The sequence below is a fragment of the Xiphophorus hellerii genome, chromosome 14, assembly GCF_003331165.1.
Source record: "Xiphophorus hellerii strain 12219 chromosome 14, Xiphophorus_hellerii-4.1, whole genome shotgun sequence".
Taxonomy (NCBI): Eukaryota; Metazoa; Chordata; class Actinopteri; order Cyprinodontiformes; family Poeciliidae; genus Xiphophorus; species Xiphophorus hellerii.
Window position 1 is genome coordinate 20,228,494 of NC_045685.1, and position 27,113 is coordinate 20,255,606.

The 27,113-nt window shown below is 41.2% G+C and overlaps 1 protein-coding gene across 3 annotated transcripts in view; it reads right to left on the minus strand.

Moving 5' to 3' along the window:
* kdm6ba (lysine (K)-specific demethylase 6B, a) overlaps positions 1 to 27,113 on the minus strand; it is a 110,498-nt gene that overhangs the window by 60,589 nt on the left and 22,796 nt on the right. For all 3 annotated transcript variants that reach the window (XM_032582789.1, XM_032582791.1, XM_032582790.1), the window contains exon 4: positions 9,813 to 9,867. The gene's annotated coding sequence lies outside the window, so the exon portion shown is untranslated. The remainder of the gene's footprint in view (positions 1 to 9,812; positions 9,868 to 27,113) is intronic.

The window sequence follows — 27,113 nt, forward strand, 5'->3', positions numbered from 1 at the left end:
GGACGAATCTTCGGTAGCAATCAGCCTTGTAACAAATCTGACAAAAGACAACGTCTCATGACTGTCATGACGCACTAACAGCTCAATGTTCAGCAGCAGAAACAAACTTCCACAGTAACATGTCCTGGATGACACCACCTGTTAGCAAGCACTGCTAACTCACCTCATTTGCTTTGGAAAGTGACCTGTGGTCAGGTTGGAAAGACGTGCAGAGCAACCTTCTACTACAGCAGGCCTAAGGTTTCTGTTTATGGTGCTACGCTAATCACCTTTTTCACAACAAGTTTCCCAGGAGAGGCAGCGGCCAACCCAACATGTTTCCCTTCTCATTCATTCACTTTCCAAAGCGTCAGGGTTCCTTCCCAAGAACCAAAAAGGCCACGTTTTCAGCCAGAGCAGAGTTTGCTTGTTCCTGTCCTGGAACAATGAATGGCTGAAAACATCCTGCTTTCTTTGCTAGTGCAACACTTCCTTTAAAATGTACCTTCACTCTCCTCAGATAGATCCCACTTTGTTTGCTTCAGACATAAAATCTAATGGGACTCTGATACATCTTGAGGTGGACTAAAAAAAATCTGAACTACCAGTTAATAACTACATGTCACAAATGTCACGACTGCATAAAATGCATGCAAAACAAAACACTCCCATTCAAAATGTGGCTCTAAAGATACAGCAGACAAACAGAAACTCAAGTATTACCAAAAGTCTAGGGACTTTTGAGACAAACTGGATAATTTATCATCTGGGGAGGAGAAAGTCACAAGATTGTGTCAAATTGTTCAAGTCGACCTAGAAAAGTATCAATGCTGAACCGGCAAGGTCTCACTGGCTTTATGTCAAGACAACACACTAAAAGTCTGAAATAGGACTGAAATAGTGCTCACCTTTATGTCCGACAACCTCTTTCAAAATCAAGTTAGCGCTTTGATTAGATTTAAGCTCCAAATTATTCATGCTAATTGAATTAATGTAACTAGATGATTGCTATTCTGGAGTTTCTAGTTCTGGCTCTTTTTCCACTTCCTGTGTTCATTTCCAAAGGTCTTCATTCGAGTTCAAGTTTATCAAAGTTGACTTGTCTCTGGTCGCATTCTTGTTGAAAGGCTGCTAAGTGTCTAGAGAAGTTCAAGTCAGAAATGTTTGTGAACGATGCTCTAGTCAGCCTCAGTCCATGCAACCTGGATGAAAGCATCCATATGCAGAGCAGAAACAGAGCAGAGCTGACTGCCACAGGACAGTCACAACGTTTCTTCTGAGAAATCGCAGTTTAACTGTGGAACCTAAGAGTTAGCTGTTCAGCACAGTGTTGCTTTGTGTGGAGGCTTTTCAAAACGACATTTAGAAACCCTGCATTTTAACAACCAGCCGTTTTATTCACAGCTTAACTTTTACTCTGTGCTCTTTAAAGAATCCATTGGTGCAACCTGTACTGTAGAGAAAACTAAAGACGCTGTGCTCAGGCTTTTAAAGTAACAAGAGGCGGTGGAAGAGGGGAGGGGGGTTCAGAATGAGCTGCCGTGTTGCACAAAACTTTCTCATTTTTTTTCTCTGGAAGACGTTTCCTGCAGCTCATGTTCACAGCCTGGGATAGACCACTGGGTTTCCAACGACACACAAGCATGTCCTTCTGAGAGCAAGCCATGCACAGGAAGATTGGATTCCACAGCCGGCGGAAAGGGTACAATCAGAAGCCCAGGAGGAAGGAAGTGGGGGTGGGCATGGTGGGTGGAGGGTGATGGTATGGAAAATACAGCATGCACATTAAAAAAAAAAAAAAATACAGCTGCACACTTTTCAGAGCGTAACGGAGAGGACAGATAAGCACTTTTAGTGCGCTCTCCGACTCCTATGGACTGCTCGGCTGTCTGGCCTGTTTGCTCTATAAAGAAGCGAGGCACCAGAAGATAACTCCTGACTGCAGGACTAGATTGAAAACTCAATACCAAGACACAAACACTGAACGGTAAAGGTCCATAAGTTCAACAGCTGAGCACACGCAACAGAGGCTGAAAGCTTCTGTGCTCTGTAATAGCTTAATTTAATCTCCTGCTGGATCACTAAAAGCTGATGCAAGATGCAGGGCACTGAAAGCTGCAAATGTATCCGACCTTACCCTCTGAAGATGTTTTTAATCAGAATAAATATTTAATTTTAATAGATATTAAGTTTATTTTGATTAAGAAGATCCTTAAAGTCAATAAACATTTTTCCATACGTTATTAAGAATTAATTTCCAAAGCTTTTGGAAGCTAACATAGTTTTTGTCTGATGAAAGAGTTTATTATTATTCAACAGTAAAATAATTATATATAACTGCATACATATTTGAGTAAGTTTAATATTTAATACCACAGAGAAAGATCAAACAAAGAAATAACAAGAAATTAAAGGTTCCCAAGGTCACAGAATGCTACAACAAATCCATTTATGACGCAACATGGTGCACCAATAACCCCAAGCACTAACAATGAGTCCAGGTCTGAGCAAACAGCTAACTTTATTCCCAAGTAATCCAGTGCAAGATCCTTCACTTCAGCACTAACTGATAGTAAATTATTATTCTCAATCAGCAATTCTTCAGCTGCTTTCTGTTACAGCTCCGACCTAATCAGCGGAGCTGTAACAGTTCTGTTACAGCTCCGTTGTAACTGTTTGACTCATTCTCTGCTCCTGTTTGGATCACACAACACGCCAGCTGCCACGCATCAGATAACGTGAAGTTATGGTGACAAAGGTATCCGCGCGTCACATGTTGGAGCTATTGCACCTGCATTTCACAGCCCCTCTGACTGTCCTGGTTCATCCAGAACCCTGGTTCTGAATGAAAAGCTTCAGAGTTTTGGTTCTATTCAGCTGGAGAAAGTTATGACACATCCACATATTGATTTCTTCCAAGCATCTGTTCAGTGCTTGGATGGGTTTGGAGTACCCTGGTGACATTGTAATGTAGAGCCACGTATCACATGTGTAGTTATGATAGGTAATCTTACTACTTGTTATACCTGAGTTAGTGAGAGAAAGTAGATACTAAACATCAGGGGCCCCAGGACTGAACCTTGGGGTACCCCACATGAGATTTCTGTCTGCTCTAGTGAGAAGTTACCTACTAACTCAAAGAAGTCCCTGTTCTGTTCTTTATGTACGATTCATATAAGTCAAGTACTGGACCAGGGAATCTGACTCAGCTCTCCAGAAATATTCAATAATGCATCATGGTCAACAGTGTCGAATGCTGCACTGAGGTCCAAAAGTAGCTGGTCTGTGTGAAAGTTAATAACTCTCAGAATATATTCTCAAACGATTATTGGACTCCAAACAGTCCTTTATGATATGAACATTGCACAGACCGATATAGATATATAAGTGTGATATATTGTGCAGGGCTTAAGGTTTAGTATATATTAGCTCATCAATTATCAAGATAACCAAGCTTTGGCCTTCGTAAATCACAGCAGAATTGTCCATCTCCGCTTCTCGAGCACATCCCCATCCCCACTTCCTGCAGGATAATGCAGCGTGTTGCAAAGCCTGAATCATCTCAAACCGCTTTCTTGAACTTGACAAGGAGTTCATATGGACCGAAGTCTCTGCAGACTATTCCCACCACTTTGATGAATCTGTGCCATGAATAATTAAAGATAGTACTGAAAACAAAAACGCTGAAAACTCTGCACTGAGCAGAACGGTCCATTTGAGCAGAAAGGCAAATGTCCTCGGCATTTAACCCAACTTTTATTTAAACCCAGAACCACCTTCAGAATGTTTAATCATTAAGCCAGGTCTCCTCAGGAATAAGAAAATCACCAAAAGAAACCCTAACCTTACCTCACTGCAGCGTCTTCTCTCCAAGAGAGGCTTGAACTCACCGCCTGACCTTATGGATTACTACTGAAGAGAGAACGCACAATGCAGCCAATAGTTAGTCTGTCAATATTTAATTTCTGCTGTATTGCCAGGAGCTCTGAGTGTACTGTAATTAATCATTGCAAAAGAACAAATGGATCGCCACGTAGTCATCAACTAAAAGGTATCAACAGTGTTTTTGTTGAACTCTGATGAAATTAAAGCAATTATTCTATTTCAATTTAGAAAGGAAACAACAGATTACAGCGTAGACTCTGCAGTGTGCTACAAGCCTTCAGTAGAAAAATTACAAACAACGTTCATGTGATTTAAATAGCTTGTAGCCGCCGATATAGGAAGTTAAAAAAAGTCTGAAAAAATGGAGTAAGAAGAGAAGAAATCAACCAGGACGGAAGAAAGAAGACAGACCGGTCAATAAGGTGGCAAGTTACATAACTCCATGGCTGCATTGATTCATTGCTGCGCTGGTTTGGCCCTGAGCCAATACGAAATTGTATTTGTAATATTTGAGCCAGACAGAGAGAGAAAGAGAAACTCTGACAATGAGCGGAGATAGATGGCGATTGATAGGACAGGACGGCGAACAAAAAGGAAACCTAGATGGATTCATGGCGGAGGACTCTGGGACGCAGCCAAAACGACGCAAATAAACAGAGCAAAGAGAAAGGAAGGGGCATCAGATAATGAGACGAGACGGAGGGGGAAACAAAGCGCTTAAAAGAGCATTTAATCGAGCGAGATGGAAATAAATCCAGAGGAGAGGCGGAGAGGAAAGGTGCAAACCGGGACAGTAAAAGATCGAGGGACAGGCGTGTAAAAACCAACTGGTGTCGCCAAGGCAGGTTATCCTTGTTGGTGTTTTCAGTGGAGATTATGACAGCCTGCAGGTCTGGAGCAGAGCAGCTAGTCACACTGGAAATGCTGGACAAACTGGGTTTACGGCACAGATTACTGTAAGAACAGAAAGTGCCTCAAGCAGCAGACTGAAATGACCAACTTTAACGACATAAAAGGGTCTGGAAACTATTTCCAGTAATAATAAACTAGTAGTAGAGAATCAGACGTTGATTCGATCAGAGACTAAAATATTCTCCTCCTAAATCTTCAGATTATTTAAATTACAGAGTAGGAGACGAGTCAATCCATTTATTACTGTATGAAATACTCAGGCGCAGTCAGATATATTCAGCCCCTCAAAAAACGGTGTGGCAGGGTTAGGGTTAAGCAAGGTATAAACTTTGCAGATTTAAATGATCGGTTAGTTTCTGACGTGAACACAGACAGATGTTTGTCGGGAGACAAGGAAGCAATTTTAAAATGTGTTTTTAAACATGTTTTAAGAAAAAATTAAAAGGTTTATACCCTTCACAATGATCATTTGTTATTATTACAGCAACCAATTCCTGACCATATCTTTAGTGACAAGCTCCATATCTTTGAGGCCTCTATGTCATCACCCTAATCTTTCGCTCTCCAAAGACGTCAAAAACCTAAATAGTCTTTATTTTGTTACAAATGTTGTTTGACTTGTTGGTATTGTTGCTTTTAATTCAGTCAGACAGTTTTAAAGGCTAAAAGTGGAATTGAAATGTAATAAACCATGTAACTATTCGTTGATGCAACTATAAATCCCTCCCACAAAATAAATACTAAGTAAGTTGCAATCATGGGAAAGATAAACAAGAGATGGTCTTTTCACCACATCTGCAGGATTGTTGATGTAAGTGGGTTTTAACAGGAAGGTAAAAGTCCAACAGAAGCCACTGGGAATATTAAGGAAGTGTAAATTTTATCCTGCAAGTCGGAGTGACCTTGGAAAAAAGTCCACACCTTCTTCAAGGGAGGGACGGGTGCCTCATCAGCAACTATAAAAGCTGATGGAAACTGTGCAAGAACAAAGAAAAATTGTTCTTTTACTCAACGTGGCAAGGACAAAATTTTCCTGGCCAAAACATTTCGTACTTTACAAAAACTGAAGTACGGAACTCTTGGGAATACCTGATACTTTCTTTCTGCGACGGCATTTGTGCTACGCAGCAACTGAATGTAAGAAAAAGGTTCTGCTCAGATGACACATCGAGAACAGCTGCATGAACTCACAAGCCAGGGCTGCAAAGATGCAAAATGAAAGAAAAGAATGAAAGAAAGAAAAATCAGAGTACAAAAAAGAAATGACAAAAAAGAGGGACAAAGTCAAAGTAACTAAAAATGTCTCAACACATGAAAATCAGACAAAACCAAGGCGGAGAAGCTTCCCGTACAGAGCTGCTTATTAAGATTAGTTTGTGCTCGAGTGAAGCCAAAGATCTCCATCTTCTTTTAATGAAGAACACCTACGTTCTCTCTGTATCGCAATTTAGTCGTCACAAATTAGACCCCAGTCAGGACTCCTGCCACGCCGCCGACCTTAAAGCAATACGCTCAGCCGCTTCCCTCCAGCGCCGCCCTAATTTACTCAACCTGCGCACGCTTGGCACTCTAATTAATGTTGTGAGAAAACTGATCAGAGTGATACTAGCTCACTTGATTTACGACAGCTCAGCGGTGGTGCGAACGTTGAACGTTGCGCCTGCGACTCGGCAGCTGCAGACGTGTTGAAATGAGGAGCATGAAGGAAACATCTGCAGGACTGGATGTTACAGCTGAAACGAGGCTCTAGGAGGACAAACAAGATGCCTGAGTAGCAGTTTGAAAATTAATAGTTTAGTTTTCGTCCTTGATAGTGACTTTAATCTGTATCTTAATCAAATGCATGCCAGATTTTAAATGGTAACATTGTGAAAACCATGCAAAAGACACTGCATCTCCTGTGCATTGCTTTTGCCAGTTTCCACCTTCTACATACATTTTCATCATAAAAACACAAAATCCAGAGAATTTAGACGAATAAATCTCTTGTTTTCTTCTGAAATTCTGACTCTTCTGCTGATTTTCTTCAACCAGGAATATCAGGACCACCACCAGCTCTCCTCCATCTTCTCCCCTCCTCTCACTTCCTCTTTGTTGTTGGAACATCTCCCTTTCACCCCCTCCCGTCTCGATCTCTGGATAGGCCACAGGCATATGACGGAAAGGAAATGGAGATAAAGGCAGAAAATCCGATTAATGTGCTGAATGAGGCACATGGAGAGAGGCAGAGAGAGAGAAGATGGGTGAGGAGATGGAGGAGAGAACGATCCGGGACAGGGAGGAAGGAAGGAAGAGCTGGAACAGACTTCCTTTGTGCCACACTGTGGATAATTCACTTTATTCCCTCTCTCTCCCTTTCCCTTTTTAAAAGACATAAAGATATGATTCAACTGAAGGGCGTGGGTGAGCTGATTAATTGCCAATTAATGTTTAACGAGGTACAGCTGTGTTCAATTAACACTGCTTCAGACCCAGTCTCCTGCTTCTTTTATCCCCGCTCAAATATTAAACCTTCACCTCTTCTTCCGCTCGGTTCCTCAAGTTTTACTCGAGAGGGGAGCTGCATGCGCCGATGTTCGGATGAGCAACATCTATATTAAAACGCATCAGAAGAACGTTGCGATCTGGCAGAGACAGAGGTGGAGTGAACGTAAGGCCCAGACGTTCGCAATAAACCGCACAGAGGAAGTAAACGTGCTGTGAAGAGTGTCAGTTTTCACGCCTTGCCCCAAATTCTAGTCTGGATTTTGTTTTTAACTTTGGTTAAGCCGTTTCCACAAATAAATATTTGGTCGTTTAGGACTGTTTGACTCTGACTGGTTTACCTGTTCCTGTTGAAATGAAGCATAAGCCACAGCATGATGCTGCCACCTCCCATGTTTCACTGCAGGATGGTGTATTCACTGCATCAGTCCGTTAGACTCATACTGATACCGTCTACATGTTTGTTGTGATTGTTGCAGTCTGAAGTAATCAATTTTGTGGCACCTTTTTCAAGACATTGAGGTCAAAGTTGCTTATTTTTTAAGCTTTACTTTCGGCCATAACTTCCTCCTCGACCTGCCTGCTGTCTTCTTCCTGTTTGTTCTCTAACAAACCTCTGAGGTTTTCACAAAACAATTGCTTGTTGCAATTTGAATTGACAAGGTAATTGATTAATAACTCGTCAACTTCAACGACATCGTTTTTTTTATTTATTTCCTTGTTAATGTCCACCATTTTTCCACCATTATGTGCCGCGTCGCCTCGCCGCAGCAGCGTTTGAGCATCTGTGCGTGAGCCAGCCGAGCTCGGCTCCGGTCATTAGCTCGCTCCATCAGTGCTACGCTTTCAATACAAACATGGCGGGAAAGCCATCTGATTGCAGCCTAACGAGCCGAGTTCTGAATGTTAACATTTCCAGAAGGCTGAAGTTGTCTAACGGGTGGAAGTATTTTAATCCGGGTGCCATTAAATTGAGGTTTTCCTCGTTATGAACCACAGCGGCATGAACAGCTGCCAATGAGCCAGGAAGAGTAAAGTTTTCTGTTTTCGCTCCATATTTCACAGACCATTCACCTTCCTCTGTCTACATGTGGGACTTTGTGGACATCTTCCACTTTATTTATTTATTATTTAATCTGTATTATTTTCACAAAGTCACTCCTGGAGCTTCTGTAGTTCAGTTGAGCTGCCATCCTGTTTTTACAGTTTGAAATTAGCTGGACTTTGAATTCAAGTGATTGAAATAAAAGCAAGTTTTCAAAAATATTTTCTGTCATTTGTAATTTCTTTTAAAAAAAATAAAGAAAGGGAGAAAAATTATTTATTAAAACCCGTATAGAGTTGATTAATGATAACTGGAACATCAAAAACTGAAGTCTGTTTTTTCAACCTAACATCAATTTTCTGTATTTTGCTGCTGCAATGCTCTGTTTTTTTCTTCTTTATGTCAAGTACTTTTAGTTGCATCGTTGCTATAATGTTCTATACTAATAAACTTGCTTGACTTCTGAAGCCCAATTTATGTTATTTGACAGAATCGGAGAACAAGAGGCTGAAAAGAAACAGACGTGACATTTCCAGATTTTGCTTGCCAAAAAGTTTGAGTGCTACTTTGTGTTGGTGTGACCGCAAATATTTCGGTAAAATAAAAGTTTGTTGTTAAAATGTAACGAGGTAAAAGGGTAAAAGCCACTGAGACATTTTAATTCTCCATCATGTCTCTGGTTGCGTCTTGCTGACCCAGAGACTCCGGCTGTGTCCCCTCGTTCTGCTTCCCGTCTCATTTGTCCGACTCGTCGTCCGTCTGGACAGCTTCCCCGTCTTTCACTCTCAGCTCCTCTTCAGGGCTGACATGGATACGCCTGCAGCGCAGCGCCGCACACAGACATGAATGTAAATACGAGAGCAGGAGCAACAATGGATGTAAAGTGTTGCTCCTGTGTGCTGGAGTCAAAGTGTGTGTGTGCGTGGACTGCCGGTGTGTTTTTATGGGCTTTTTTTTTTCCCCCCTTCCTGTTTTGGCTTTCATTACTATCTGATACCTCCACCCATCTGCTCACAAAGGAGATCAGGACACAAGAAAGGAGGAGAGGTGGAAGAGTTGGCTGTCACTCTTCATACTCGCTCCTCCTCTTCCTCTTTATCTGCTCTCCCTTTCTTTGTCCTGCACCTCCCTGTTTGCCTCCTCCTCTTCCTCCTCCTCGTCTCTCCTCTTCTCCTCCTTTCATCTTTAGATGCAGGCAGAATGGAGCTCGGCTTTCTCTGAAAACCCAGCAGGTGTGTGGTGTGTCTAATTGTACGCGAGTGTGTGTTCGACTGTGCGAAATGCGCTTCATGGTCTCGCCTGGAGTGCGTGTCTTTGTGTGGGTGTGTGTGTGTGTGTGTTAGCTGTGAGGAGTTTGTATTGGGCATATCTTGTTTCCTCGGGGGAGCCCAGGCCCATTTCCACTGTCTGCTGAAGCCAACCAACCCAGAAGTGCATCGATAATCTATTAGAGGAGAAACTCAGTCACACACACACACACACACACTCATAAACCGCTGCTGCTTACCTGCCACGGCTGCACACACACCGAGTGAGAGTGGGTTGGAAGCTGGTGGGCTAACCTGAAAAATCAAACATATTAACATGTTAACATAAAAATCCCAACAAAACATGAAATACATTCAAGTACGAGGCAACAGATGGTTTGAAGCACATAAAGAAAATCAGCAGAAAAGTGATAAAGTTAGCTAAATCCAAAATAAATACAGATAAAAAAAATAGGGTCAAGGTTTCTTAAATGCTGTTTTCTTTTGGATACAATTCTAAAAAGGTCTAAAAATGATTTGTGCTCACAAACAACACCAACTCAGTGTGGAAACCTTAACCCCACTGAGCTGCATTTTCCTTTAAAAGAATCCATTTTTAAAATCTCTTACCCTTTGCTCACCTTTACAATTGCAACAGATAAAATTCTACATTCAGTATCCTGGAAATAAAAGCTTAAATGTTGATGCTTCACATTCAACTTTCGAGTTTAAAGTTCAAAATAGTAATACAAAAAAAAAAACAACCTCCTAATAGTTTTGGATCAGACAGTCGGAGGCAGAGCTCTGAAGACACAAATCCATCAAACTCAGAGATGCGAGGACATGTTATCAGAAAAAGTACGCAGTAATTATAATTTTTTGAATAATCTGATGTAATCCTGGTTTTGAAAATAAAGAAGACAAACTAATGAACAGAACTTGATGTACGACTCGGAGCAGCAGCCATTACAGCTGCCAGACAAACACCCACAGTGGTGATATTCTCGGACATCCAGGCTGGCAAAAACAGCGACGGACAAACACAACACACACACACAGCACCAAATAAAACACATAAACAAGCCACAAGCATGATGTAAGAAGGCGCAATATCAGACATCATATAATTGAAGCTAAAGCCTGTTTTTTTCGTCCAGTTAAGTGGGACAGCAGCTAAGCTCTGAAGATGCAGCGTGTTTACAATAACAGCGCCGCGCTCAGATAGAGACACGGAGCTTTGAACACAACTCTGCTGCCAGAATCATGGATATTTACTGGAACCGTACACAAATACTCAGCTTCTCCGTAAAGTAACTGGCTGTTATTCAACGAGACATCGCAGACTGCAGCTTTAGTTTAAAAGGCGGACATCTTTGTCAATAATAATCATCTAGACGCAGAGGTATTGTTAACGCGATGAAAACAACTCAGGAAAGCCTCATCATCACGTTCTTCAGTGCTGTTATTTCCCAACTTTGGCTGCATATATTTCCCTGCTGTGGTTAGACAGTGGACATAGCCAACATTTTCTGTTGATACCTACTACACGTACAGCCACACTCTTGGGTGTGGAGGTTATTACTGAGGGAAGAAGAACCAAAGTTGGTCATTTTTATCATCAGTGAAAGTTTTTTAGGCAAAAATGATGGAATACTTAATACCAACCAGGCACCAATTCATACCAATTAAAGGACATTTGTGCGCATTCATTAATTCTGTATATTTTACTCACTCTGCGGCAGGAAAATATGGTTATAAAAGTCCATAAAGTCTTTAGTTTATGACAGGAAGTCATAATTTGCTGCATTTATTTTAAGCGTAAAACGAAATAAAACCTACAATTAATTCAAAGTATAAAATGCATCACTGTTTATCTCCCAAAACGTTGAAAATTTCTTAAATACAACTGAAAAATAAACACATAGATAAACAGGCATGTACATTAACATGCACCCATGTTAAAGTACATGGACGTAAATGATTTGTTTACGGGTCGGAAACGGGACAGAAATTCAGCTGAGAGACATTTCAGATAGAAATATCTTTGGTTTAAATGGACTGAACTTATATAGCGCTTTTCCAGTTGTTTTGACCACTCAAAGCGCTTTACACTAGAGTCACATTCACCCAGTCGCATTCACAAACACACACATTTATACACTGATACGCAGATCGGTAGGCAATTTGGGGTTAAGTGACTTGCCCAGACTTGCAAGGCACTTAAGACGGGGAACATGTGGCAGGAGGAAGCTGGAATCGAACCTACAACCTTCCGATTGCAAGACGACTACTCTACCAAAGAGCCACAGTCGTCCCAAATGCTCAGCTGTCAAAGTAAATCTTGTAGAACTCCAAGAGCTCAAATGCATTAATGAGCGCGTCTGACACATCTGAATTTATTCTTTAGCTTATCAACACCTGACACACTGCTGTCACAAATTTATCTCTGAGAACAGAAAACCCGAGCAATCATTACAGGAAAAGCTTTAAAATTCCATCATCCACCGTTTTTCTCTCGGTTTTTTTTTTCTTCTTCGTCTTTTTTTGTGGTTAATCCCTGGATTCTTGCCTTCTGGAATTCCTCCACAGATTATCCTATGGCTTAAACTATAAGGAGGACAGAAGAGGAGGAGGAGGAGGAAGGGCGGCAGCTCACCCTTCACTTCACATCTCCCTACTTTCTCTGCATTCTTTTCTTTCCCTCTCCTGCGAGGGACGGAGGGAGACACAGACAGCCGGACTGACTCACAACAGCCCCTGTGATCAGACTGACAACATGGCCTGGGGGCCCACAGAACGGCTCTGTGTAGATATACAGCTACTACAGAAAAGTGAGACAAAGAAAATGATTTTAAAAAAACAAACAGAAAAACAAAACAAAGCTGAGCCCCGGGACAGAGCCTTGAGGCGCTCCAAGACGGTGACACAGCAGTGGCAGCTTCCCCTCCGGGCTGCAGAAAAGACCCAACCAACCAGCAGCTTTGGAGCTGCTCCACTCCTGTTTACAGGCTGCCTTTGTTTGGCTGAAAACAATCACCGCCTCCCCCGTTTCCAGTTTACAGGGAGAGGTGGCTCTTGTACAGTGGGATAAGCGTGCATTTCGTGACGAGGCGGAGAGCTCCGCGGCGAGGTGAGGCCGAGGTTATCCGGCCAGAGCGGCGTCTGACCGAAGGAAGGGTGAAGGAGTTGAGCTGCTATTTTTAGACGACGTGTCATTTAAGCTTTCGGTGTGTTTCCTACATTGTGGCGAAGGGGTGAAACACAAGCGGGGACACGTGGACGACTCGGATTTAGGAGCTATTGTATGCACCCGCAGATTCCAGAGTCACCGAAAATAAACAATTAACAATGCAAACGAGGGAAATGCATCAACAGATCGCAGGCCTTCCTCACCGGTGCTTTCGGGAAGTGTGTGCAAACAGGCACGCACTCAGCGTTCGCTGCCAGACCACGGCCCGTGTGTGTGTGTGACATTGCCCGACCTGCGGGGCTCAGGAAAAGCTGGGAGAACCAGAGAAAAGTAATGCACAAAGAGGAGAAACGTGATGCGAGATCAATGTCTTATCAGGGGAGGATGGAGATGGAGAACATATGGAACATCTTTCCTCATCCATCCCATTCCCCCTTCATCCGACACGTGGGAATTTTAACTCCTCGTGGAATTAACTACCAGCTAAACTTTTATAATGAGCTTCCTCTCCTCCAACTCTCTCCATCTTTCATGCTTCCCACTAAACCCACTGGCTTTCATGTCGATGATTTACTCAGATCATGTAGTCGGCCCAGCTAGTTGCGCTCGTTACCTTGAAGACGTCTCATATGACGGCTACATTTTCTCAGTGTGGATAAGCATGGACGTAAAAAACCCGAAGTGGCTTTACGTCTTATTCCATCATCTAAAAGAAAACAAATGAGTGACTCTTTAATATTTACAACATTTATCTTTGGTTTCCTCGTCGCATTTTCAGTTTTTGGTCAATTCATTGATCGCTTTAATCCTCTTGACAGATTCTACTTCTAATCTGGAAGTAGAAGCGAAACCCAAGGTTCTTGATCTGGATAATGTCTAGCATTCAAATGACTTTGTTTCGGATTTTTGTTATTACATACTGTGAATTGAAGAATATGTATTAAATCTAGTTCACACTCATTCAAAATTAGTTTAACAAAATTACTATGAAAGTATTTTTGCTCTATACCACAGTGCTAAATCCAAAGCCAACTTTAGAAGTGTTTCATAATTAGTGAAAAAATGAAAACAAAACAACAAAAGTGGGAAAAAAAAAGTAAAATTATGTAATGAAAAACTGATGGAAAGATTTAGGAAAATGAGTCTTGAAAATGGAAAATTTGTAGGAACCTTGTCTCTGCTCCTCTAGTTAACGAAACCATGCACAGATTAGTAATCTGCTGCTCCAGAAGCAGCAGTGGGTATGGGGTTAGGATTATTCACAGATTAATAACCTGTGCTTTTGTGGTAATCTGTGAAGGATCCAGTTTGGAGTTTTATTTGTGCCACAGAACATAAATTATCAACTGGCTGAGGAAGTTGCTTCCTTTTGTTTTTTTGTTTTGTTTGTTGTTTTACCAGAGATGGGGACAAGCAGACGTCAAATTTTAAAAATCTATTACAGTCTATTCCAGTTTAGCAAGTATTTATTCTAGACATTTGCTAAAATGCCAAAATAATAAGAAGAACAAGAGTACAAAAACAGGGTTATGAGCAGCAGGACTGTAATAAATCCAGACCAGAATTTCAAGAAGGATGTGAAAAATGGGAGCTGCAATGGAAATTTCGTTGAATTCTGTTCAATGACAATAAATGCTATCTATCTATCTATCTATCTATCTATCTATCTATCTATCTATCTATCTATCTATCTATCTATCTATCTATCTATCTATCTATCTATCTATCTATCTATCTATCTATCTATCTATCTATCTATCTATCTATCTATCTATCTATCTATCTATCTATCTATCTATCTATCTATCTATGTTTGGCAGAGAGGAAGATATGGACCTTCTCCAAAAACAAAATAACAAAAAAACCCTGCAAAAACGAAACCTGCCATGTTTTCAAAACAGTAATAATGCACTTTGTTTTGCTTTGGTGACGTTGTGGTTCAGACAGAAAAAAAAAGTAAATTACGGGACATCAATGGAGGGAAGCTGAGGTCTGAAAGCTGCTACCGGTTCGGCTTTGATGTGTGCAGCCCTGACCTGAGAAAGGACGAGTCAGCGAATGTCAGACGGGGACACGGGCCGGGCCAGGAGGAATTTACAGCTCGCTTAAATCACAGCGACCTTAACTCCCACCAAAACCCACATCAAAGCTGTCCACTTTCAACAACACGTATGCGGTAAGTTGTGTTTCATTAAACGAGAAGCTGACTTTCATTAACACCAGATGGGAGCTCCAAGAGCGTCTAGCGAGATGTCGGCGGATGAGGACAAACGTCAGATATGGGCGAAGCTGAAATGCAAATCATTGTTGAGATGTTAAGTAATTCGGACACATGTAACCTACACTCTTATGATTTATGCTTCCCATTAAGCCCTCAGCACCCCCCACCCGGGTTCATGGCGGCCATTAATATGAGTTATAACGGTTTTAATGAGAGTCGTGACAGAGTCCGTGCGCCTGGTCCCTGTCTGCGTTGCTAAGGTGATGCACGCAAAGTTGAGGAAAAAGCTAAACATGCCACACATTCTCCAAATCACAAGACTTCAGATTTCCCAGAGCGAAGAAAGGAGAACAAACTTGGAGCTGAAATCGTGAAGATGTGTTCAAGCTGCAGCCAAACAGCAAATGCCGCTCTGCTAACGTATGCGGCGGAATGAAAATAACTTGGGCGGAGACGACGAAATGATGTAAAAGCAATAACTCAGACTGCTGCACATGCATGGTGATTAGAAATGTGTGCCACACTGTTTCTTACAGCGGATGAGCATTTCTTCCTCTCTATACATGCGATCTTCACCTTGTTGCAGGTTGGATCTCCGGCTGCGTCCCGTTTCCTCTGAATGCATCGGTGTGCCTTGCAGAAATACAAGTGGTGTGAATCAAGCCTGGTTGATTTGTGTAGCAAATTTCAGTAACAAGGCAGCTGAAAGCGCTTTACACTATGAAGACATCATTCAGTATCAGATTAAGAAACAAACATTACATCAAATGCAATCATGCACATCCACTGTATTGATCGATGCTGCAGTTGTTAGGAATCAAAGGCAACTCCAGCAGGTGGGAGTTTAGTGTTGGTTTAAAAGAACTCAGTGTTTCGGCTGTTTTGCAGTTTTCTGGAAGTTTGTTCCAGATTTGTGATGCATAGAAACTGAACAAGAACCAGAACCAAACATGGAGAAGCAGCAAAGGAGATCTGAGCCAACAGACCTGGAGGTTTGATACAACAACAGTTCTTTGTTTTGAATAACCCATCCCTCCTTTTTTGTAAAATTTTAGCTTTTAGATCATTTTAGATCAAACAAAGATCTAACTTAATTCAAAAATTGTATTAAAATTATGACTGATTTCATTAATCATAATTTATGAATTGGTTTGCCAAGTGGTTTGAGAAGCTCCAAACCACTTGGTAGTTTGTGAAAGCATAACTCCCCAATTGAATTTTTTAAGCAAGATTTTCAGTTCCAATTTCACTGTCGGATTTGAGGTATCAATAAATGACTGAAACAGAGTCTGGTTTGAATGAAGAAGGCGAGGAAAGAGAAAAGCTTCGACAGGATGAAACCAGCGACTGGCTAAAAAGAACACAAAGAAACGGCTCCCAGTCGCCAAAGAACATCTTGAAGGTCCCTGAGATCTCGTTTACAGCTGGGTTATGGTGTAAAACAATATCCTAGGCTTTGAAGCTCTCACAGACAACTGTTCAATCCATCATGTGAAAACGGAAAGAGGAGAGCACAGCTGCAAATCTGGACTAACCAAACCAAACTCAGCTGAGCCAAACAAAAGAGTTGCAAAAGTTCCATTACCTTCTGAAAAAGAACTTATAATTTCTTTTCAGAAAGAATTATAAGTTAGTTAAAGAATCAGTATTTTATTTCTAATTTTAGGTTTCAAAATAAAGAAAACCTTTGCAAAAACAGGATGAATACATTTTCCTTTACATGATGCTGATGTTTCCAAACTAATGACAAGAAAAAATAAATCTAAAAGATTACAGATACATTTATTGTTGTTCTGCTGTTTAAATTCAATTATTCCATAAAAAACAGAAACTGCTAAAACTTGCATTTGTTATTTGATCTATATTTTAAAACATTAGTTGGTTCTTTGACATTTTTAGTCATTCAGAGCCACAGAGCAGAGCTCTGCTTCAACTTATTCATTTCTATTTTCTATTTATCTTAAATGTGTGTTTCTAACACCACTAAGCTACAGGCTTGGTTTAAACCCCATGCCTTATTTTTCTAATTATAGTTTTTACACGCATCTGTTTCTTCCAAAAAAGATTATTAAAGTTCAGACCAGAGATCAGGCGACGAGAGTTTTAGGTGCATCTGCAAAAGGTTTTTTATCTCATTTAGACTCTGCGACCAAATGGAGACACTATTATGGGAGACAAGAAACTACATTACATATTTAGAACCAAATCAGTTCAATTCTAAGAAATTATATACATTTATGAGCAGAGGACAGGGCTTCAAGCAGCCAAGAGGCTCATGATGGTGACTTCAACGCAGGATCTCTGGAAGATCGGAAACATTTTCTTCCAAATTGGGCTACATTTGCAAGGAAGAACAGAGAAAAAAATGACATCGCAAGACCTTCCCCAAAAGACTGTCACTTAAAATCCAAATAAAACACACTCAAGTTTGTCTTTGCACTGTTGCAAAATGTGGAAAGGTTCAGGCAGGATGAATACCTTTCCAAGGCACTGTTTATACATGTGGGGAAAACAAATCTGGTGTGTATAGCTTATCGGCTCAGCCGTGAAACTGGCAGAGCACCTGAGGACCTGGTAACGTTTTACAAGCTCACAGTTCAGCTCAGACAGAAACAAGGCTTCATATTGGGCCACAGTGCTACAGAAAATCAACATTATTCCACTGTGCAAACATGGCCTTGCAAACAGGAAGGAGATAGCTCTATGTGTGGGTGTGTGTGTGTGTGTTGTCATTTCATGTTGCCAGCAGCAGACACAGCCTCAATGGGAAGGCGTCAGGGCTTTATTTATTCATCAACCTTCCTGGAACGGGCAACAAGAGACAAGGTCAATACATATTGTACACATGTGTGTGCGCACACAGAGGACACACACACACACCCACACAAACACACGCCTACACACACTCAACCCACCTATAGACCAGTATACAGTAAATACTTTCCTGGGATCCCTCTGCCAACATGTGTGCCGTAATGAGTTCTGTTTAGAGACTTGTTGGCCGAGAATCTGAGCCCAGAACGAACAGAGACCCCGTTAAATAAACTCGCGATGCATTTCCTCAATAAATGCTCCACATACACGCTGACTCAGCGCGCAAAAAAAAAAAAAAAACTGTGGAAAAAGTGGAGATGAAGAGGAAAGCAAAGGTAGAAAACATGCTTTAGGAGGAGCTATGTGCACACAAGCAGAAGAAAGAAAAAAAAAATCACACACCTCTTTATGCACAACACTTTACATCTGGCTCCTCTTAAAGGAGTAGTATGAGCTAAATGTGGCTTTCTGAGTGTGATCTGTTCAGCGCTTTGAAAGAATAAGACTCGGGGTGAGTCCGTGCAGAAGACACACACGCGCGCGCGCACACACGCAGTTGGTGTCAGATACACAAACCACATGCAGCTGTTCTGCATCTGCTGAAGGGCCACGTGAAGGACAGCAACACACAGTTACCAACAGAGGTAGATGCATATATGTGTGTGAGCTTGGAAGAGTCACAAGTTTTTTGGGGGGTTTTTTTCAGTGGAGATCCTCAGGGTGCGTGTCTGCAGAGAATCTGGCTGCAGAGTAAAAATAAACCTGCGTGTCAAACTCGATTGCAGAGTGATGATGAAACAGCTGCAGCCGAATTCAAGCACTGTCCCACCTCGATGCACAACGGCCATCACTCAGCGCCTGCACTCCTTCGGGTTTCTGCTGGACGTCTGGTGGACTTTCTGAGCAGGAAGCTCCTGAGCGAATCTCACCAGATGACTGAGTGAGGAGGAGGACGAGCGCCCAAAGATAAAGGGGGCTGCCTGGTGTTACAGTTCGGAGCCGACCACGCAAAGACTTCAAAAGGTGCAAACAAGTAGATATTGCCTCCCCTAAGCCTACACAGAGGCACTATCAGTGCACAACAGGTCAGCGCGCCCTTGAGTTAACACCAAGAGTCTAAATGAAAGCTGGTATCTGTCCTGCAGATGTGCAAACTCACAACATTTGACAAAAAAACATCTGCTTAAAAAGAATCCAGCTGAATGAGGAGGTCCACCCCGAAACCAGACCTCAACATGCTTAAATAATTCTCCAAATATGTCATTGTAGGGCCTTCAGCAAGCTCTTTCTGCTCTTGATATCAAAATGCAGGCCTGTTCAATCAGAAATAGACTGCACAAGTTAAACTGGAATGTGAGGAGTCCAAGGAGGAAACATCGTTCATGGAAGTAAATCTGCATATAGAGCAAGGCCGGGACTTCCAGAATAAAGCTTTTGGGTTTTTTTTGACGACAGATCAGAAAACATGTTTCATATAAACCATTCAACATTCCAGGAAAAGTTTCTGGAATGTGAAACCAACTATGAAGCACAAAGGTGGGAGTGTCATGGTTTGGGAAAGCTTTTACTAGAGTAGAATCTGTCCAGCTCATCATGACAACGACCCAAAACCCCAAAACAAAAGTCCCAGACAGATTAACAGCACAGATCTAAAAATTGCAGTAGTTATCCAGACCATTAGTGTTCTTTCTCCTTTAAATAGGACATTTTAGTTGACAAAATGAAGGCGGAGATCAAGGAAACACAAGAAAACAAGGGTTGACTTGTGAAGTTCTACGGAGGTAATAGAAATATAAATTCCAGACAGAAATCGTATTCAGTACCATGAAAAGTTGACATAATTCGCCCTGACGTCTCTCCCTTAAACAAAATCTCCCCGTTTCAGGGTTAATTGGGAACTCTGGTGGGAAGGTTACATGAGGTCAACGAGGTCAAGAGGAGAGGCTGAGGAGCAGGAGGAGGGAATCTGAAGGCCACAGCAGTTCACAGTGTGGAATGTGGGCTCAGCAACAGTTTTATCTCAGAGTGCGCCCACAAATTTGTGTTTCACTCAATCAAAACTAAAAAAAAGGAATGATTATCATGAATTCCTAGAACAAAGTAGCTAGAATAGTTCACAAGGTAAACTGTATACAGTTAAGTTTTTCCTTTAAAAACAGAAATACCTTGTTTTATCTATTACGAAGGCCTTCAGCTTTTAATTATATGCAATATCACAGTAATGACACTAATTATATTTTCAGAAATATGTTTTGAGGAATATGAGTGGACTGACTTTTCTTAGTTGCAAAATTATTTTTCCTTTTGGATGCACATTATAAAAAAAACCCTAAATCCTACTTGTTTAGTAGGACTAGTAGGAACCAACGTGCAACAAATAGTTAAATTTTTGTTGCATTGGTTAAAAAAAACTTTAAATGCTATTCCATTTTTTAAACTACATTACATATTTGGGAGCAAATCGGAGCAATTCTAAGAAATTGTAGTTTTTTTTATGAGCAGAAATGGGGAAAAAGTACAAGCAGACGTTTTACATATCCAGAAAATAAAAGCATTAGAAATCTAATCTATGTGCAAATTTTTCTATCTCAGCCTAAAACAAAATGACTAAATATATGTTTCCAACTGTTAAAAGGTTGTGATTTTTCTGCAGATCAGAAATCGATACAGGCATAGCATGGAAAATTGTGAGAGGTAAGTTCTGGTCCCTCCCCCAAAAAGGGGCGGTCCTTATATCAACTTTGGAAAACTAGCAAACTTGCTGCTAATGTTTGCAGCATTAGCAGAAATGAATCTGGGAATTCATTTCCCAGATGGGAAATGAATTCAATGCTGAGACGTCTACCTGTTAAAAAATTAAGAAAAATCTGTTTATCATATTGAATAGAGTGGCTAAGGTGTACTTGCACAGCTAATTGTCTATTTTGTTCATAATTTAATTTTTTTTAAAAAATAAAAATGTAATTTAATTTAAATTCAAAAATACCTCATTGAACCAAAAGAGAAATTGAAATTAAGCTCAACAAGCGTTGCTCGTCATTTTCCCCATTCACCATTTAGCAAATTAGCATTTTTGGTTGTTTCATACCAGATTTTGAGGTACTATTAGGAAACTATATCTGCCATAACAAGTCAGATGGTCTGCTCTGCATCCCCAGACCCAAACATGGAGAAGCAGCATTCAGCTTCTATGCACCACAAATCTGGAACAAACTTCTGGACAACCGCAAAACAGCCCAAACACTAAATTACTTTAAATCTAGACTAAAACCCAGCTGTTTAGAGTTGCTTTTGAAACATAACACAAACATGGGTTCATGTTACTTAACTAAATAATGTTTAACAGCGGGTCAATCAGTCCCATTTTTGGCTTAATAAAGAGTGGGGCTACACAAAATATTGACGCAAAATTGTCATGGCAGTATATCACAAAGTACTGTTCATTTGCAATATTTGGACACACTATACTATTTGCTAACAAAATTTACTTGTCTATTACACGTTTGGCCATTTCTAGGTTTTCCCTCATCATTCATGAAATTATCTTCCAATTATTTCAAATATGTGTATGAATAAAGACTTCATAATCAAATCAGACTGTCGGGATTGAGCTGATTGAGTCAAAAAAAGCTGAGAGCAAAGACTCTGCTCTCTACTTTTGAAAATGGAGCACCAGTTGCTCCTCCTGCTCCATTGTTCAGGCACTCAGAACCAATTATGGTTGCACATAATTATGCTTTAGTAGGCAGAAAATGCAGGTAGACGAATCAAAACCGAAAACAGATCCAGTTAGACTGCCGCATCAGGTAATTGTGCACATATTTACCCATTTGGAATAAGCCTGACAGAAGTGGTTATGTATATATATTATTCTTTCATATGAAGAGTACAGCATGGGTTTTCAAACCTATTATGAGACAGCCAAGTGACAGACAGAGCAGTAATTGGAAAGTTATGAGAAAGAAAAACAAAGCGGAGAGAGCAATGTGAAAGAAGGAGCAAACAAACAGAAGATGACATTCGCTTAAGGTTCAAGATAGACGGGGAGGGAGCCAAAGTCAAACAGCAGGGAAAACACAGGAGAAAATGAAATGTCACAATAAACACTTAGCAGGAAAGGCGTCAGGAAGGAAAATTTATCTGCCTCCATCGCTCTCGAGTCGGTCAGAGCTGTTTGAGGCAGCAGCATGGGTGGTGGAGGAGGATAAGGTGCTCGCGTCTCGGCAGAGAGCGACACATGCTAACTGGTCTGAACTCGGCGGTTAGTGCTAACCTTTATGGGTTACGCAGCTGGTTTGATGTGGAGCCCACACACAGCGGCAGGATGACGAGCAGAGTGCATCGGCCGCAGAGGGAAGGAGGAGGATGTGGGAAGGGCCGGGCGGTATGACTGTTTATGCGAGCGTAAGAGGGCCTCGTGAGAACTGGATGTGTGTGAACGTGATGTGGGATGAACGGGGGGTACCGACATGCTTGAGTGTTACTGGATCTGTGCATGTAAAGGGGAGGGAGGGGGGTGGGGTGGGGGGTTAAAGCGCACGCGCTGGCCCAACCAAACATATGCGCAGGTGGGACAACAATGGCTTTGGCTGTGAGGGTGTGGGAACAGATTAATGTGAGATGAAACACGGGAGAGCTGAGAAGACGGGTCAGAGTTCAGGTGAAAATTATTAGTTATTGAGAAGCCAAAAAACGTAAAAAAAAATTAAAATAAATTAAATTAAATAATAAAAATCCAGCAGCAGGCGAAGGAGAATGATAGATCTGGCCCCGTCCCAGCTTTGTCTTTGGTCTCAGGGGAGGGGAGGCTGGCAGAGGCAGGCGGCCAGGCGGGCGGGCGGCTCCTGGCCCCGCTCCAGGCCACACACTGTGCCACGCTGCCCGGGAAAATGGCCCCGGCTGACGGGTGGTGGAGCGATCCCAAGTCCAGCCCTCCCGAAGCACTTCAGCGTGGCCCCGGGGGGCCCATTGTGCCCGGAGCTCAACCACTTGACACATCTGGTCCCTTCAGTTTGGCAAGGACTCATCCACCATGAAACTGTAGCCGTGGGGGCCCACAAAGCTGCTTGTGCGAGAACCTGAACCTGGCTGTACAAACAGCGGAGTAAATGTTACAAGTTAAACATCTGAGTGGTGCCTCATTCACAGTTAGTGAAGTAGTTAGTCTAAGGCGGATTTCTAATGGAATCCCGACACATTCAGGATCCAAAGTGAGATGGTCCTTTAAAAGGTTATGAGTTAATAATTTAATTTGTGCACATAAACAGACCATTTCATGCCCATTTACTGAAACCACTTGGTATCAGTTCTTTTTTAACGATAAGTACTTTCAGGAATTATGGATACAAGTAGCAGTAAATACACTAAAATCTAATTTACAACCTAATTTAGTAGTTTATTTTCTTAAGACTTTGTATTAAACCCAATTAAGGGTGAAATGGACTTAAAGTTTTATCACCACTATTGTGATAACAAACATGATAATAAGCGTAAAATGATTATATAACAGCAAATTAAGAACTAGGCTCACGTGTGAATTAATGGACTTTTCAAAATTATACATACAGAAAGTGCTTCCATAGGGAAGAACAATATACATTTAAAGTATAAATCAGGATACTTTTTGAAAAATGAAGAGAAAGGTGAGAGTAAAAAAATATTTAAAAATTAACTATCATCACCTTTGTCTTCCCATCTGACATTGCTCATAGTCAGAGACACAAACAACTCAGCAACTTTCAACAACTCAGCAACTTGCAACAACTTGCATATCAACAGGCAACATTAATGTGACAATAACTGCATTAAATCCAATTTTCAAATGTAATGATTTAATTGATTGTTCCTACGAAATACTAAAAAAAACATCATTCAAATGGTAATCATGCTAACTTTCTTCCCCAAAATAACAATAAATTGTACAATAATTGGCCTCACCTGCGCCCTGTAATAAATTTTAATTTACCACCCACAAAGTGGGAAAATGGATTTGTACCAGTTTAAACTCTAAAGACGACAAATCTATGAGATAAATCCTTAGAGTTTCAAAAAGGACAAAGATAATTCAAATGTTAAGATTATTAAAATTACTAGAAAGTAGTTTGGGTTTTTTTTTTGTTTTTTTTTTTTACCAACAAAAAGTCGTTGAGCTACAGATGAGGTTTCAGGGACAATCAAAAAATGGCAGCTCTGGATCTGATTTACCAACCAGCTGGTTGTGGAAATTGCCACACATGAACGTTAAATATTCAGATCTTAATGATGAATACTTGAAAGGTCTGTTTTTTAACTGTATTCTTGTGAAAGGAAACAGCTGCTGAATAAGAGCAGGCACAGTGGTTCTGACTGATGCAATCATTTGTGGGTAAAATGTGTGTTTCTGTGTGTCGGTGCCAACTAATTAGATCTCTTACAGCAGCTTCCAACTCAGACAATGACATCTGCCTAATTAAGATTTTAACAGCTTATTTTCCCCAACATCCTCAGCCAGCAGGTTTAACAGATTCACGAGTCGACTTGGCTCAGTCGATAGGAAACAGACTGAGCAACTTCGAGAAAGTGGGGCAACTTTTCTGAACTTCAAGCAACGCAGAAATATGAATGTAAAAACTCACCAAGACTGAACCAATGCCAGTAAACTTTTATGAGATTAGTATTTGCAGGAAGTTTTCAAAATTGAAAGTAAACGGTTACAATTCAAATGAAGTGTTTTCAGCATGTTGCTTTGAGCCTCTTGTAGTTTTAAGACTAGGCTTAAGACTTTCTTAGATAGAGTGGCTTAGGTTACCTGGAGCTGCACTGGACCCCCACCTACTCACAGTTCTGTTTACACATATTTTTCTGTAGAACATAACATGATTATCATAAAATTCAGAGAGTGATGTCACATCCCAATTGCTTAGTCACAATCGAAGGAAAATGTGATGTTACCTAGCAACCCTTGCTGAGCCCTGCCCCTCACCTAGCAACCCAAGTAGAGCTCCAGCATATTTGGTCAGCTGGTTTTACAGCTGTATGTTCTGTACAATGGCTGCTGGAAAAGTCCTTTGATGCTGACTTGCCATGCAGAAACCACTTACTGCATTCTTGTTGGTTGTGCAGGAGGCTCCACTTCTCCTTTTCAAAGATGTACAGTTGTGCAATTGAGCATCCACTTTCACATTTGAGTGTAAACGTTGAGCTGGAGGAGCGTGGACATCATCAGCTTATTTGAATTTAAAGTGAACATAAGTACTAATACAGCTTGTTCTGAAGGGAGTTCAAAATAGGCAGAACTGACCAGACTAAAATATCAGTATCTAAGAATGATTTCGTGCAATAAATGTAATGAACGTGTTTTGTATGGCCTATAGACCCATCCTAACTTGTTCTAAGAAGCATAATTGGTCACCTTTAAAAAATCAAAGTAAAAGTTGACATTCAAAAGAGGCGTTTGAATAAATCTTTAAAGCAATAATGAACATGGAATTGGAAAAGGGTAGAATACACAGAACAAAATCAAGAACAAAGCAATGTGTGCGTGAACACACATGTATCACATAATGTCTTCATTTACGTGTCACAGTTTGAAGGCAGCTCAATCTGACAGACGCCTGTTCTCCAGTATCCTGGATAAACCAATCGGATGCCAACCACAGAGTCCAACACAAGATTGCACTACTATTACATCACAGAAACCCAGGATAAAAGATGCTTTCTAATTCTAAATACTGTACGTTCTGCCCCAGGGTGAAGTCTGTGTGGGTATTCATACCCAGCGTTTCCAAAAATGACCTCGATGTTATTCCTACAATCACTGAGTCTCGAGTTACGGCCGGCCCTTCTTCTCTCAGTCTCCGCTGAGATATAAGGTTACTACTGGCTCCAGACTCTCCTCCTGTTCCCCTCACCTCTGTCTCACCTGACCGGTGGAAGGCACCAAGCATGGGATGAAATGTGTGGTTGAGAAGCCGGAGACCGGATGGATGGAGGGAGGGAGGAGGAGGACAAAGAAGGTGAATGAAAGGGTGGAGTGGGAGTAGACAGGCAGAGATTTGTACAGCGGGAGACAGCGATGGGATTCACTGATTGTCTTGTCCACCTGCGAGACTGCTGCTACGAAAACAGACAAAATGTGGGGCAGTAACGGATCTCAGCAGACTGAAACCTCAGGAGGAAGATGGGGGGAGGAGGGGGGCACACGACATCTTTATCGAAATATCCTGGGGGCCTCAACAGGGTCGGGCACACACACACATATTCACCTCTGACCTTTCCCCTCCCCCCAAATGAGCCCCACATAGATGAGGTCATCCAGCAATAGGTCAGACCCCACTGGAGGAAAACAGGAATGGAGAGACGGTAAAAGGAAAAGGAAGTTTGTTTTTGCCCAAAAACGTCAGTTTTGAGACAAAAGAAATTTTCTCTAGATGAGACTGAAGTTAGTTTTTCAAACTAACAAAACAAAAATCTTGACGAGTGGAAAGTTTTTAACTGCAGCTGCTTCCTGCTGCGTTTCTCAGACATATTTACCCACTTCCTCTAGAAGCACATATTTATGAGAAAAAGAGTTCTGTTCAAAACTTTGAAAATCACCCCTACATGTTTTGCTTCCAAGGAACCAGATTTGATCAAAAATACTGAAAGTTTTCTGTCTCTAAAGATGTTTTCTTTGGTGATTTTCACAGATTCAGCAATATAAGTGGCATGTCTTTGAGGCCGACTGCTGGCAAAGGGTCAAAAGATTCAATTTAAAGATATCTAGACGCGTAACCAGTACACTCCCTCAGTCTGGGCACACATTTATGTCCTTACACCATTTCTAAAACATTGTAAAAGTTCTCATAAACACCACCCACACAAATAATTTATGTCATTGTAGTGTAATTAATCCAGTTTATCATTCCATTTTCGCTATAAGCTAATACAAACACAACAAACAAATTGCTTATTTTCCTAGATCCTAGAGTACCTCTTCAAATATTCAAAAGGAACAACCAGCTTAGGAAGCTAAAACACTAGGATGCAATGATTATCATGGTTGGGGTTTGCAAATCATCCAATCTAGGAGCGCCATTTATTTTCCTTGATTCCTGATTGGCTGGAGGAAGACCGTGAAGGTTAGCCTCTGCCGTAGTGCTAAGATAGTTCTCACTGTGCGTATTAATGCATATAAAGGCACATTTGGCATTTTCAAAACTTAAAATAGGCAATTGTAAGTGTTTTTAGATGGTATCTCAAGTATTTGTGAATTTTAGCTATTTGAGGACAGTTGTAGTCCTTAACCAAAGCCACAAGGAAATTGCTTTAAAGCAATTTAAGTGGCAACCTCAAAGAATCTTGATTTCATTTTTGGTT